Source organism: Chiloscyllium punctatum, chromosome 27 (assembly GCF_047496795.1).
Source record: "Chiloscyllium punctatum isolate Juve2018m chromosome 27, sChiPun1.3, whole genome shotgun sequence".
NCBI classification, from domain to species: domain Eukaryota; kingdom Metazoa; phylum Chordata; class Chondrichthyes; order Orectolobiformes; family Hemiscylliidae; genus Chiloscyllium; species Chiloscyllium punctatum.
The window spans coordinates 15,054,995-15,069,448 of NC_092765.1; the positions used below are offsets into that span (position 1 = coordinate 15,054,995).

At 40.5% G+C, this 14,454-nt stretch overlaps 1 long non-coding RNA gene across 1 annotated transcript in view; it reads right to left on the reverse strand.

The window, feature by feature from the left end:
* LOC140453450 (uncharacterized) overlaps positions 1 to 3,980 on the reverse strand; it is a 162,068-nt gene extending 158,088 nt beyond the window's left edge. Inside the window, exon 1 of the long non-coding RNA XR_011952391.1 lies at positions 3,882 to 3,980. This is a non-coding gene — a long non-coding RNA (uncharacterized lncRNA). The remainder of the gene's footprint in view (positions 1 to 3,881) is intronic.
* Positions 3,981 to 14,454: the final 10,474 nt, after the last annotated feature.

Consider the following 14,454-nt stretch of genomic DNA (forward strand, 5'->3'; position numbering starts at 1 on the left):
TTGCAGCTGGTGCTATCTGTGCACTATTCTGTGCTGCACAATTACACCCAATTAGTTTGTTTTATGCCTAAAAATAGAGTCATAAAGTCATACAGCATGGAAACAGATCCTTCAGTTCAAACAGTCCACACCGAGCATGTTCCCAAACTAAACTAGTCCCACTTGCCTGTATTTGGCCCATATCCTTCCAAATCTTTCCTATTCCTGTATTTATCCAAATGTCTTTTAAGTGTTGTAACTGTACCTGCATCAACCATTTCCTCTGGCAGTTCATTCTACACACCAAACTCTCTGTGTGAAAAAGTTGCCCTTCATGTCCTTTTTAAATCTTTCTCCTCTCACTTTAAAAGTATGCCCCCTAGTGCTGAATTCCCCCACGCTAATGAGAAGACTCTTGCTTTATCTATGCCCCTCACGATTTTGTAAACCTCTATAAAGTCACTCCTCAATCTCTGACACTACAGTGAATTAGCTCCTAGCCTATCCAGCCTATCTTTATAACTCAAACCTTCCATTCCTGATGACATCCTGATGAATTCTCTCTGAACTCTCTCTCTAATTTAATGATATCCTTCCTATAATAGGGTAACCAGAACTGCACATAGTACTCCAGAAGAGACCTCACCAGCATACTGTAAAACCTGAACATGACAACCCATCTAGTATACTGAAAGGTCTGAGCAATGAGGGCAAGCATGCTACATGCCTTCTTAACCACCCTGTCTACCTGTGACACAAATTTCAAAGAATCATACGCCCGAACCCTTAGGTCTCTCTGTTGTTTTACTACCCAGTGCCCTAACATTAATATATAAGTCCTGCCCTTGTTTGTTTTACCAAAATCTAATACCTTACATTTATCCAAATTAAACTCCATCTGCCATTCCTCAGCCCATTGACTCAACTGATCAAGATCTCTTTGGTAATCTTAAATAACCTTTTTCACTGTCCACTATACCACCAATTTTGGTGTCATCTGCAAACTTACTAACCATGTCTCCTAAATTCTCATCCAAATTGTTTCTTTAAATGACAAACAATAGTGTACTCAATACTGAACCCTGTGGAACACCACTGGTCACAGGCCTCCATCCAAAGAACAATCCTCCACCACCATCCTCTGTCTCCGACCATCAAGCTAATTTTGTATCCAATTGGCAAGCTCTCCCTGAATTCCATGTGATCTATTAATCTATCATGTGGAATCTTGTCAAAGGGTTTTCTAAAGTCCATGTAAACAATCCCTACTACTCTTTTCAGGTTACTTCCTCAAAAAACTCAATCAAGTTTGTGAGTCATGATTTCTCTCACACAAAACCATGCTGACTATCCTTAATTAGTCCCTGCCTCACCAAACGCATGTAAATCCTATCATTCAGAGTCACCTCCAGTAACTCACCTATCACCAATATCAGGCTCAGAGGTCTGTAGTTCCCTGGCTTCTCCTTACAACCTTTCTTAAACCTCCAATCTTCTGGCACCTCACCTTTGGTTATAGGTGATACCAAATATCTCTGCCAGGGCCCCTGCAATTTCTTCCCTAATTTCCCACAACATCCTGGGATACTTTTGATCAGGTACCACCTTTATATATTCTAAGACCTCCAGTACTTCCTCTTCTGCAATGTGAACTTTTTTCAAAATATCAATATTTATTTACCCACGTTCTCCAGCCTCCATTTCTTTCTGCACAGTCAAAGTTGATGCGAAATATTCATTCAGTATCTCTCCCATTTCCTGAGGTTCACATAGATGATCCCATTGATCTTTAAGGGGCCCTATTCTCTCCCTAGTTGATCTTTTACTCTTCATGTACTTGTTGAATCTCTTTGGTTTATCCTTAACCTTATCTGCCAAAGCTATCCCATATTCCCTGTTTGCCCTCCCTCTTAAGAATGCTCCTGTACCTTTTATACTCTTCAAGAGATTTGTTTGATCCCAGTTGTCTATATCTAATATAAGACTCTTTCTTACTGTTGATTAAAACCTTAACATTTTTATTCATTCATTGTTCCCTAATCTTATCAACTTTACCCTTCACTCTAACAGGAACATAATGCCTCTGAGCTCTCATTATCACACTTTTGAAAGTCTCCCACTTGTCAGTAGGCCCTTTACCTGCGAACAGTCTACTCCATTCTAATACCATTAGCATTTGCCTTACTCCAATTCAGAACCTTAACTTTTATGGAAGCCCCATGCTTTTCCATAACTATCTTAAAAGTAAAAGAATTATGATCACTACTCCCAAAGTGTTCCCCCACTAACACTTCAGTCACTTGCCCTGCCTTGTTTCCCAAGATCCCTGCTTTACTGAGGGAAGCTGAAACTGATACTATACATGCACTTCTCTTCGAAGAAGAGGGTCCAAACTATGCTCTGTTGACCTTGTAAATGGAAGCATAGCCCTCTGGGTGGCCATCTCCTGTGGATTAACTTCATGCTCTTATCCAGGGAATTGGGCTGGATTTTCCCATTCAAAGTGGATTCCAATCCCAGTCACTCACCCGGCTTTGGTGTCAACCTGATTGAGAATGGGATTTTCTGTGGGCTGGGCCATTGGGTGTGCCTGCCAATCAGTGTCCAGGGATGGAGGTGGGATTCCAGGGAACTCTGGCCTGAGTTGACAGGTATTGCTGTAGTTGCCATTTGCAAATGAATGTTGTTACAGGAACATTACCAGAGCTGACATTCCCACAGTATGGGTGTTGCTGGCACTGACGTTTTAAAACAAGTGAATTTTTATACAATTGAATAGGACCTGTCTACCATGTGAAGCCACTTCTGTGTCACCTCAAAGTAAATCTTCTTGTGTAGATTTAACGCCCATCCTTTCCCCTGCTCCCATGGAGCTGGCCTCTTGACTGACAGCTGCTGACATCTTGCTGCTTTGCTGAAACCATGAGGGGCACTGACCCTGAGTGAACCCAATGTGGTCAATAAAAGGCCAGGTTAACAGCAGCAGGCAGGTTCTTTGGCTTTCACCTGTCATCAGGATAATGGCAGTGGGCAGAATGGGAGGTGGGATTTGAAGCAGCCATTTTGTTTGCTGTTCTACCTCTAGAAAATTCTGAATTTTTCTAAAATATACCAACCCAAGTCTTACCCACGCCAGTGTGGGAGGGGCCACAAAGCCTCACAGTGCCAGGAACCCAGGTTTGATTCCAGCCTTGGATGACTATCTATGTGGAGCTTGTACATTCTCCCCGTGTCTGTCTGGGTTTCCTCTGGGTGCTCTGGTTTCCGCCCACAGTCCAAAGATGTGCAGGTTAGGTGGATTGGCCATGGGAAATCTGGTCTTACAGGGATAGGGTAAAGAGAGGGTTCTGGAGTGCTCTTCAGAGCGTCAGTGCAGACCTGATGGACTGACTGGTCTCTTTCTGCACTGTAAGGATTCTATAATTCTATCTGGCTGTGAGCAGGTGGGTATGTGGCTGGAATCAGCAATGAACAATGTAGATGCTATTAAATGCCGTTTAATTTTGTAACTTGCCTATGTTTTACGGTTCAGATCTTTATCCTTTAAAATGTTTGGTTTTTGGTAACACTGGGGCAATTGACTAATTAAAGAGGACATTTTGAGTCATGTTGCAGATTTAAACAGTGAAAAAGGCTGTGATCCACCACAAAAGGTTATCGAACTCCCTCACTTTGTTGAGTTTAGTAAACATAACATTTCAGATAATATGACCAATAATGAGATTAGATTTAATGTCACTATTTTCCAATATTAATAGCACAGTGATAGACATTAGAAAATAACTTGAATTGTTTCTGAAAAATGGATTCGTTTTTGCTGAACCAAACATTGTGATGTGTTGCATTTAAGACAATCATCAAAATGTAGGTGCAGTGATTTGTAAAGAGGGAATAACTCTTACCTTCCAACACAGTCTCTTCCGTAAGCATGGGGGCCCCACCAAAAATCTAAAGATGCAATTCTGCAATAAACAATTCTGCAGTGTGAGTCATTATTAGAACAAATGCTCTTTTGAAAGAAACTGTACAAATCACCAGGAGCCTAGTAGCTGTTGTTTACTGTGAAACATTGGAAAAATCATTAAGTGGCTGTTTGGTGATTGGCACTGAAAAAAAATCACTAACCCCCCTGTAATGATTGGAAGTGAAAAATCCATCCTATAATCAGTCATTTTTGTCAGCATGCTCCCACTAATCGCCCTATTTTGCTTAGGTTGATCTTTCTTTCTCTCTCTTTATTTGCAGTTTTACGGTGTGAGCTTGATTGTGGAGGTTGTTGGGGGCCTAATAACTCGGTGTGATTTAGTTGGGAGAAGCTGCAGATCCAAAAATAGGAACTGCCATCACAGTAGGGTCTTTCACCAACAACTGACCAGGAACTGGGAAACAATAACGGTAAAGCAGGGAGGGAATGAAAAGTTAAAAAGCAAAAAGCAATGCAGGATCAGTAAACAACCGGAATATAATAGAAAGGGAAAAACAGAAAAGCAATGCAAAATACGAGAAATTAAAAATGTTAAGGCCGAACAAATATTAAAAATCAACATAAAATATAATAATGGTGAATATTACAATGTCCCTAAATTAAATAATCCTACCCCAATCTAACCTAATGCAAGTACTGAAAATTATGGGGGGTGTTTGATGGATTGAATGTAGAAAAAAGTGTAAACGAGGCTAAAACTAAGGACTGTATGCTGCAGAATAGTATATACATTTATATAAATTTTGTGCACACATATATATGTATATGTTTATCTTTATAGTTACTAATAAATCCAATAAGGTACTCAGGAGAATATTTCTTTAACCAGGCAATGTTATATAAATTTAAATATATATATATATAAATATAGGTGCACAAATAGATATGTATACATTTATCTTTATAGTTACTAATAAATCCAATAAGATACTCAGGAGAACTTTTCTTTAACCAGACAATGGTAAGTTGCAACCACATGGAATACTTTAGGCAAGGGACAGAGATGCATTTAAGAAAAAGCAATGGCGACCATGAGGAAGAAAGGAATGGAAGCATTTGCAGATAAGATTAAATGAGATAACACAGAGGAAGGGTCATGTGGATCATAAATTACAGCCCATAGCAGTTGGGCCGAATGACCTGTTTTTGTGCAGAGTGCAAAGGTATTGCATTGTTTAGATTTTAGCATTTGTCAACACACTGAAAGGAAGCTGTCAGAGGAAGGGAGTCTTTGTGAAAATTATCACTTTCATGTCATTTGTAAGATGTCACTCTCATTTTTTGACAGCAAGACTTTAAACTTTTGCTAATGTTCAAGTTAGTTTGTCAGTGCAAGCAATTATTCTCTTAATATTTATACGCTAAACCAGACTGAGAGCTGTATTTCCTTATACATCCATAAATTTTTCAGACACTTTAAAGCATACATCCGTAAGTACTTAGTGATTTTAATCCCAACCTGCAAATGTGATGTAAAAGGTTAGCCAAATACTTAATGTTATGGTATTTTTAGATACACTTTTTTTTTCAGTGAATCTCTCAGTAGGCTGCTGGATAACAGAAATTATCATAACATTCTGAGCATATCAGCTTTTGTCAGCTGTGTTCTGCGCAGACTAAATCCCTGCAGTTCTTATTATCTTTCAATGTCTTTCTTTTCATTCTGTGTGCTCTCCCTCCTGCTGAAATAATTATATTAAAATGTCCTGGAGCAGAGTCGCTGATGGAAAGTTGGCTCTCTGCAACATTATTTTTGAATCTAATTTGTGTAATATATTATCTGAATCAACAGTTATTTTCCATGAAATGTAGGACAAATGAAATATCTGCTTCGAGATAAACATTTTTTTTTCTTGTCTATTGCAGACCCCTGAATGACCGTTAATTTGAGCTTGGATCTTTGCTTAGATCAATTCAAGTCAAATTATTTCCCTGGAATTTTAAACAGAAACAACTTCTTTTGCATATGTGCTGCATACCAAAAGGTTCAATTTGTTACTGGGTTCTCTGGGCAGGTCCTAACTAATTAAAATTGATTTGAATGATACTGATGACCTTTGCTGAGATGTAGCCATATCTTCATTAGGTAAGCTTTATCAGAACCAATTTGAATCAGTTCTGCTTATGAGGAGATCTACTCATTTAACTTGTGTTTTTTAAATTACCAGGGAGGTTTAAAATAATTGACTTCATTAATTTAACAGTTTAACCCTTTGCCCTTTCCACTAGAACCTTATGAATTGCTGCAGATTTCGTACCATTATTTATAGAGTGAAAGCAATCAGGAGAAGCATCTACTGAAAAGATGGTCAATGGCAGAATCAGCTGCTCTGTGTCCAAAAGAAAAATGTGCTACTGTTACTCAGTTCCTTCAGGACTGCAAGTGGAGGCACAAGTTCATAAGAGTGGGCCAAAGGGTATCAGATGGAGTCTAATTTAGGTAAATGTGACGTGCTGCATTTTGGAAAGGCAAAGCTGGGCAGGACTTATACACTTAATGGTACGGTCCTGGGGAGTATTGCCGAACAAAGAGACCTTGGAGTGCAGGTTCATAGTTCCTTGAAAGTGGAGTCGCAGGTAGACAGGATAGAGAAGAAAGTATTTGGTTCGCTTGCTTTTATTCATCAATGTATTGAGTACAGGAGTTGGGAGGTCATGCTGCAGCTGTACAGGACATTGGTTAGGCCACTTTTGGAATGAAACTGCATTTCATTCTGGTCTCCCAGCTATAAGAAACATGTTATGAAATTTGAAAGGGTTCAGAAAAGATTTACAAGGATGTTGCCAGGGTTGGAGGATTTGAGCTATAGGGAGAGGCTGAATAGGCTGGGGCTGTTTTCCTTGGAGCATCGGAGGTTGAGGAGTGACCTTATATAGAACATAGAACATTACAACACACAAACAGGCAGAAAACTAACCACCAGGATACATGAACATCAACTAGCCCCAAAAACACATGACCCACTCTCACTAGTATCCTAACATATAGATGAGCACTTTGACTGGCTCAACATATCCATCCTAGAACAAGCCAGAGACACACACGAGAATTCTTAAAAGCATAGCATTCCATCCAGAACTCTATCAACAAACACATTGACTTGGATCCCAATTACCACCCCCTAAGAAAAAGAACAGGAAATGACATCACCAACCCAAGGAAACTTAAACACATAAATAGAAAGCAGGCCATACCACCAGTGCTTCATCTGGTGGCTCAATGATGATGTTAGCTAGTATGGTGAAGGAACATCTGAAAATGAACCTTTCAGCTCAGCGAGCAAACCTGCATCCAAAACAAGGGTAAGGCTCATACAATTAATGGTAGGGCCTTAGGTCGTGTTGTACAACAGAGGGACATATAGGTGCAAGCACATAATTCTTTGAAATTTGCATCATGTATAATCAGGGTGATTAAAAAGGCATTTGGCTTGCTTTCCTTCATTGCTCAGTCCTTTGACTATAGGAGTTGGGAAGTCATGTTGAGGTTATACAGGACATTGGTGAAATGTCTTCTGGAGTACTGTGTGCAGTTCTGATCGCCTAGTTATAGGAAGGATATTATTAAGCTGGAGAGGGTTCTGAAGAGATTTACCAGGATGTTGCCAGGAATAGAGGGTTTGAGTTATAAAGAAAGGCTGGATAGGCTGTGACTTTTTTCACTGGAGCATACAGGTTCAGAGGTCACCTTCTAGAAATTTATAAAATAATGACAGTTAGAGTTAATGGTAGTTGTCTTCTCCCTAGGATGGGGGATTTTAAAATTAAAAGGCATATTTTCAAGGTGAGAGAAGAGAGATTTAAACAACACATAAGGGTTTTTTTTTACACAGAGAGTGGTTCATGTGTGGAATGAACTTCCTGAGGAATTCATGGATGTGGGCACAAATAGAGACATTTGGATAAGTACATGAATAGGAACGTTTTGGAGGGATATGGGCCAGGAGCAGGCAGGTGGGACGAGTTTACTTTGGGATTATGTTCAGCATGGACTGGTGGACTGAAGGGTCCATTTCCATGCTGGATGACTCTATGACAGCAACCCAAATCCCAGAGTGAACTGTAATCACAATCATAGATGTGTCTTACATTCCTGGAACATATAAAGATAAGGGATTATTTGAAAATTGTAGGGTTTTGGAAAAAAAATGTTCAGCTGTGTAAAGAGAAATCATCCCCACTGGAGGGGGAATGATAGGAGGAAGGTACTTTAAAATTAGATCCAGGCCTTTCAGAAGAGAAGTTAGGAACCATTTCTTCATGTAATGGATGGTAGTAGTAACATCTAACACCCTTCCACACAAAGCAGAAGACGCTAACCCAATTAATAACTTTAACTCTGGCATCAATAGGCTTTTGCCAGGCAAGTAAGTAAATAAATATGGACCTGAGCTCCAATAGAATTCAGCCACTACTTCATTAAATGGTGGAAGAGTCTCATGAGGCTGAATGTCCTTTTTCTGTTCCTCTGTTCCAACAAAGAATGGAGGCTTAATGTCAGCTGAAGAAAGATCCAATTGTGTGCGGCTATCTGCAGAGTACCACAAGAATGACACAGCTTAGCGCAAGGAACTGGATGGCCTGATAACTGTATAGTGCACAAAAAAGGCAGCCTTATCAGTGTGCGGAGAGAGTAAGAATTAACCAAAGAATTAACTGTTTTTTAAAAAAATTGTCTACAGCTGAAAATACCACATTTCAAAGCAGACTATGGAGTACAGCATGTCAAAGGGATTTGTGTATTTGAGATCTCAGACCTTCAGAGGTCCTCCCAATGACTTGTAAAACTCCAGTTTGGCACGGTGGATCAGTGGTTAGCACTGTTGCCTCACAGCACCAGCGACCTGGGTTCAATTCCCACCTTGGGTGATGGTCTGTGTGGAGTTTGCACATTCTCCCCGTGTCTACGTGGGTTTCCTTCCACAATCCAAAGATGTGCAGGTTAGGTGAATTGGCCGTGCTAAATTGCCCATGGTGTTAGGTATGTTAGTCAGGGGTGAATGGGTCTGGGTGGGTTGCTCTCCGGAGGGTCGGTGTGAACTTATTGGGCTGAAGGGCCTGTTTCCATACTGTAGGGAATCTAAGCTATGTTTTGTGTCATTCATCAAGAGTTTCCACAGAAGTTACAGGAAACGCCAAGGAATTCCCAGAGTTGTATCTTCTGATACCGATTTTGTGATAGGTTCATTATTGGTTCATTATGAAATAAATATAATGTAAGAACAGAATATATAATTTCGAACTGGGTGTCAGGATCACTTTGCCACAACCTTATACAAGAATATCCCATCTCCATGTGACAGCTATAGTTGATCTAGATTCTCTGGATAGGGTGTTATAAAAGAGTCACAAATTCATCTCAATTAGCAAAAGAATAATAAATCATCCTCTTGTAATTTATTATTTTTTCACAGCAATCCCAGAAGGTTAATTTTTTTCATGTAATGCTGAGGGTGCAACAGTAAAAGAGAGGCGTTGTCATCAGAGGTCCCTTTTGCAACTATGAAAATTAACCTACAAAAATTTATCTAAATAACAAAGATGTGCAGCTTCTGTGTGATAATGCAGCGCAGGCCATTTTTAATTAGAACATAGCCATGATAGACAAGATATCCTAATTGGAACACCGATGTACGTAATTTGATAATAGTCAGATTCAGCAGCAGAGATCAATTATTGATTATCTTGATTTTAAAAAATGTTGCCAGCTAGAAAGAAACAGAACAATGAACCAACATGGTCAGATGAGAAAGAGTCAGTTATGTGGGTGACAGAAATGGTGCCCATGGCGTGGTGCCAATTCTGTGGTTGTCCCATGCGCCATCTTCCTCCAGGGTCTGGTGAGGTGCTGATAAAATCCAGCCCCATGATGTGGAGAGATGACATGCCATCAGAAATCTGTCAATCAGTTTCTCAAGGAAACATGCGTGAGTTGACTCACACCGTGACGGTCACCACCTTCCTTCAGTCTGAGGCAGAGCCTGTCCTACTCCCTGTGTCACTGTCTCTGAAGGTCCTGCAGACAGCTGATGGCCTCTCTATTAAAGAACTCATGGAGGACATGGGCAGGGATTCTCAGAGGATGACATTTGCCAGCATCCATGGAGTGAATGAGGAACCTATCCCCATCGCTCATGTCTGCCCTATAGCCACTTAACATTAGATGATGCTTCAGATTGGCCAAGGGGGAGGCATTTGCCTTTATCCAGCAAGGAAATCCAGCCTCAGGAGCTGCCAGCTAATCAACAAGCAGCAGTTCTGAGGGTTCCAGTTGCCTCAGGTTCAAGCTGCTGGGACTGTGCCAGTCCATGAAGGATCACAAGATGGGGGGGGCAGCATTTAAAATACCAATGCACCGATTTTATTCTCTGCAGTTCTGTTGTAACCTTTGGAAAATGTAATATTTGATTATATTTTGCTACAAAAGTCAAACATAACTTTAATTGCTTTCCCTCTTCAATTATTATTCACTCCTCCTGCATTATTTTACATTTCACTGTAATAACTACTTATTAAAATGAAGGCCTCAATTCAGTAAAATTTAATGCCTTGCAGTAACATTTTCACAGGTGTGATTTGAAATAATGTAATATCTGCGGATGATTTAACCAGCATGAATCGTATAAACCACATAAATCTCAACAAAATGAATCAGACATTGTTCTAGAGAGTGCACCCAGTGCCTTTGCAGATTCTCTCTTGTATTAAATGACAGCGATCCCTCAGCAGACAGCACAGTAACACCCTAAAAACCTTCATATAATTGATAATCCAACAACCATTTCCATCAAAACGTGCAGAAGTAAAAGACGAGAGAGATCTTACGGTTTACTGTTGTCAGGACTGACACATTCTCTGTTGAAGGAAATGTTGAAGCCTTTCTGTGAACAGCATTTGAAAGTTTTATTGAATTCATTTTATTTGTTTTTGGGCTGCGGTTATCACTGGTTAGACTGGGAATTTCCTGGCCGTGCCTAATTGCCCTAGAGGAGATGATGTTGAGCTGCCTTCTGGAAGCTCAGCAGTTCAAGGTAGAAGTGCTGGGGATGTTTTTTATGGCCGGGGGGGGGGGGGGAAGGTGTCGGTCCACCCACAATCCTTTTAAGGGAGGAATTCTCAGGGTTTTGAATTGTTTGGCCAAGACAGACTAAAGAATGATGCACCTAGAATTGACGTACAGGCATGATGGGCTGAGTGGCCTTCTCTAAGCTCTATAATGCTCTGTATGTTACTGTGCACCTTTTATAGAAACACACTGTCTTAGAGTCATATTGCACAGAATCAGATCCTTTAGTCCAACAGTCCATGTCAACTATAATCCCAAACAAAACTAGTCTCACCTGCCTGCACTCGACCCATATCCCTCCAAATATTTCTCATTCACACACCCACATCCACCACTTCTTCTGGAAATTCAGTCGACTCTCGAACCACTCTATATATTAAAAAAAAAGCCTTGCATGTATTTTCTAAATCTTTCTCTGCTCACCTTAAAAATATGTCCCCTGTTCTTGAAATCCTCCTCCCTAGGGCAAAGACACCTGCCATTCACCTTATTTATGCCCATCATGATTTTATAAACCTTTTATAAAGTCACCCCTAAACCTCCTACAGTGAAAAAAGTCCCAGCCTCTCCCGATAACCCATTCCCGACAACATCCTGGTAAATCATGTCTGAACCCTCTCCAACTTAATAATATCCTTCCAAATTAGGGCAACCAGAACTGGACACAATATTCCAAAAGTGGCCGCATCAATGTCCTGTACAATCTCAACATGACATCCCCAACTCCTACACTCAAAGGTCTGAGCAATGCAGGCAATGTGCTAAATGCCTTCTTAACCACCCTCACCTATATGTGATACAAATATGTACTTGATCCCTGAGATCTCTTTCTTCCACAAGGCCTTACTTTTAATGATATAAGTCCTACCTTGCATGTTTTACAAAAATGCAATACCTCACATTTATCCTAATTAAACGTCTTTATTTATTTTGTTTAATGTAAGTAAGACTGAACCTCAGAACAATTATGAATACTATTTTACGTAACAGTAACATTTCTGATTAATTTGACATGTACAGTTCTTTTGGCTTTGGTTGCCAACTGAGCAAAGACTTTTTTTAATGCAATGCAGGTTTTCAAAGAGGTCTCCTAATCACTGTTAATTAATATTTTGAATTCGGGCCAAATGATTAGACACAGCTTCCTTGAGTTCATTGTGCGTAGCAGGTCTCCTTAGAGATTGGTACCATCTGAAAGGCTGAGTATTGAAGACTTTCACCTCTGAACAGCAGGTTTTTGTCATTGGGCTGGTGGACTTTGGGAGATCAGTGTACATCTGCATCCTGCTATATCCACTTCCAGCTGAGGACATGTATATGTGATTAATAAAGGTTGCTTAACCTTGTCCAGAAGCTTCTTTCCCTTGGGTGTTCTCATCATCCAGCCTGCTGCACACAGTGTTGTAAACCACACGGAGCCATTACATTATTGAAAGAAACACACTGGCAAATAAGTGTTATTTTGACACCATTTGCAGGTCAATAACAGGAGGCTGTAAGTTCCTGAAATTCAATTCTCCTTGAAGTGCCACATTCCAGATCAGCAAAGTTTAGTGAATAGCATCTACATACTAATGGAAGGGTCAAGCCTCTACTCTGTAATTGAATGTATATCGTTGTGATTTGGAAACATTTTATTAGACCAAAACGGTACCAACAGTACCACCTTTGCTTCCGAAATCATTCAAACAGCTTCACTGAAATCATTCAGAATCTGCCATTTAGTTACACTAAAAGAACCTCCTCTGAACTCAAGGGTCAGATAAATATGTTTTTAAAAAAACACTGAACCTTACAAAATATAAAGCATTAGCTACATTTTAATAACTAAATAAGACAAGAAACAGTAGACTGTGTGTAACAGCCTAAAAATGTTATTCAGTAAAACTGAATTGCTGAACTAACCTGTTTCTAAGTTTAAATTCACAACAGTACTATTGAACAGGGACAGAATATTTTATGTGGGGCAGACATTTGAATAAATCCTGAATTCTGCACTCAGTACAGCCCAAGGTCAAACAGATTAGTGGATTGGATGAAGATGGTCTATTCCTTCCCAGAGTATACCCTTTGTCGTGATTCAGGCATGTGGCTCATCTGTCAGCCCTGTGCAAGGGCCACAGTAACAACCTGTAAGAACTGTCAGTGCTGGACTGAGACCATCCATATTTACATTACACATTCAGATTAACCTGCTGCAGATATGCTTCAACATTCTAAATCAATCCAAAATATTGATGGACAATATCAACAGTGGTGTGCCAACCATTATCCTGGACCACAAATCCTCATAGATTTGTGGTCTCAATGTTAAAAAAAAATGTGCTGCCGAAACCCAGCAAGTCTGGCAGCCTCTGTGGAGACAAAAACAGATTTAATGTTCCAAATCCACAGAACTGAGAGCAGCTGGGGAAAGGATAAAGTTCATTTAATCATCGAGATGTTTGGTGGCATCCATTAGTCTCGCGAGACCATGGATCTACGCTGGGGCTGTCTTGTTTCAATCTTTGTTGGTAGAGCAGCATCTGTCCAGAGATGCGCAGCACAGAAACGGAACCTTCGGTCCAACTCGTTCATGCCAACCGGATATCCTAACCTAATCTAGTCCTATTTGTCAGCATTTGATCCATATCACTCTAAAACCTTCATATTCATATACCCATCCAGATGTCTTTTTCAATATGTAATTGTACCAGCCTCCACCCCTTCCTCTGACAGATCATTCCATATACACACCACCCTCTGCATGATAAAGCTACTCCTTAAGTACCTTTTATAACTTTCCCCTCTCACCTTAAATCTATGCCCTCTAGTTTTGAACTCCCCTACTCTGTGAAAAAGACCTTGGCTATTCACCCTATCCATGCCCCTAATGATTTTATAAACTTCTTTAAGATCACCCCTCAGCCTTTGATGTTCCAGGGCAAATAGCCCCAGACTATTCTGCCTCTCCCTATAACTGAAACCCTCCAACCCTCACAATATTTTTGTAAATCATTTCTGCATCCTTTCAGGTTTGGAAACATCTTTCCCATAGCAGAGAGGCCAGAACTGAACATAGCATTCCAAAAGTGGCCTAACCAATGTCCTATAGGGATGCAACATGACATCCCAACTCCTGAACTCAATGCACTGACCAATGAAGGCAAGTGTACCAAACATTTTAGATTACTTACAGTGTGGAAACAGGCCCTTCGGCCCAACAAGTCCACATCGACCCGCCGAAGCGCAACCCACACCATACCCCTACATCTACCCCTTACCTAACACTACGGGCAATTTAGCATGGCCAATTCACCTGACCTGCACATCTTTGGACTGTGGGAGGAAACTGGAGCACCCGGAGGAAACCCACGCAGACACGGGGAGAATGTGCAAACTCCACACAGTCAGTTGCCTGAGGCGGGAATTGAACCCGGGTCTC